The sequence below is a fragment of the Protobothrops mucrosquamatus genome, unplaced genomic scaffold, assembly GCF_001527695.2.
Source record: "Protobothrops mucrosquamatus isolate PMUCROS unplaced genomic scaffold, P.Mucros_1.0 scaffold1936, whole genome shotgun sequence".
In the NCBI taxonomy this organism is placed as follows: domain Eukaryota; kingdom Metazoa; phylum Chordata; class Lepidosauria; order Squamata; family Viperidae; genus Protobothrops; species Protobothrops mucrosquamatus.
In genome coordinates, this window is record NW_015388057.1 from 107,669 (window position 1) to 109,564 (window position 1,896).

Sequence of the window (1,896 nt, forward strand, 5' to 3'; positions counted from 1 at the left end):
GGTTTTAGGGAGGGTTTATATGCTGCTTCCAAGTGCCTGCATCCGGCTGCGCGACCGCGTGACCGGGCCCCGGTACGTGCGCTCCTGCGCTGTGGATGTCTTCCTTTTACCCGCATGTAAATACTTTGCTTTCTTTTCCTGTTTGTTATTATGGGGCCCTTGGGTGTCTCTGTCAGGGACCATCTGGGGTTCTTTCTTACGTCTCTCATCCACCTCGGCTTCCCCACCCTCCCCCTCAAACTTATCAGTCTCTCGGGGTTTGGTCCGACTGCAATCCACCTCTCCCCCCCTTTTTTCGTTTATATCGGGTGGATCACCTCTCTCTATACCGTCATCCTGACTACCCCGCCCCTCCATCCTCCTACTGTCATCACCTTCCGTGTGGAGTCGTTCTCTTGAGTCCTGGGGCTCCCTTCTCGCACATGATCTCATTAGGGGCTGCCGTCCCTGCTGGTCGGGTATCCCCCCTGCACATCTATCCATCGCCCCCTTTAAACATTCGCCCGCATTCAAACCCCCTTTCCTTTCCAAGTCTTTCCTCACTACGTCCTCTCCTAACCTCTCATCCACTTCACCATTGATCCCCCTCCTACCCTCATAATCACTCTCGTATCTATTAACCCCAAGCATGCTTCCATCCGTACTGTTGTCACTCCCTCTGCTCAGCCCACGAAACCTCTGGGGGTCTTTGATGGGCTTTCGATCAGTTTTTCCTTTGCTGGACTTCTCCATCGAGTCCAGATTGATCTCTTCCTCTCCCCCTCCAGTCGCGGCACTTTGTGTGTCCCGTTTCCTCCCCTCGCAACCTATTCCACATCCCCCCTCCACTCTTGCGGCACACACTCACTCCACCCCTACTTGCACTCGAACTCCCTTCATCCAACCAATCTTCTTGTTGCAATAACTCTTCACCTACCCTCCCTCGTATTGCCATTCCATCACCACCATACTCTCCCCCATAGACCCTTCCGTGTTCCACCCCTTCTACATAATCATTCATACCCCCATAGGACCTTTCGTCCGAGCTGTCAGGTCCGCAGGGAGCTTCTACCCTCCTACGATCGATCTCCTCATGACGGGGGTGCCTGATCCAGCTTTGGACCGTTCTCTCCCGTCCCCTGTCACTCGCTGAAACCTGCACATCCCCCAATCTTCCATTCCACCATCCGCCCCATTCTCCTCCTCGATCTATTACCTCCCAGCTCCTTTCACTCCCGGAGGTCCGTGCGTTTCTCAGTCTTTCATTACATCGTTCGCTCCGTTCTCCTGCGCACTCAGTGCACTCCACCCCACTTTCCACCCCTCCTTTCACACCATCATCCATACTACCTTGAAATCCTTTGCCCCCCTTGCATACTCTACGGGGGCCTTTCCCCATCCTATAATCGGCTTCCTCATCGTGGGGGTGCTTGATCCAGCCTCGGCCCGTTCCCTCCCTCCCCTTCTTACTCGCGGCAGACCATACGCCTCGCAATCTTCCCCTTCGCAGTCCGTCCTATTCCTCTATGCATTCACAACTATCCCCCACCCTCAATCCGCACTTTGACTCCTCGTTCTTTCTTTCGACAGCTGGTGGGCACCCCATCTTGCCCTGGGGTCTTCTCCTCGTACCAGGTCCACCGGAGGCACGTTGATGGCCTTGCAATTGTTGGTTGTAGACAGGACTCTCCCGTGTGGGACATGTGGAGTCCTGGGTCACCACCTTAGCCCCCGTATCCCGGAGGGTGATGGCTCTAGGTGCCTCCATTCTATAGTCCAGGGCTCTACCGTGGCGATTGTCATGCCACGCCTTAAGAGTTTGATGTGCCTGACATATGTCCACATGCCGGTTGATAGAGTCCCGTGTATGTATGTATATATATATATATATATATATATATATGGTCACCACCTTAG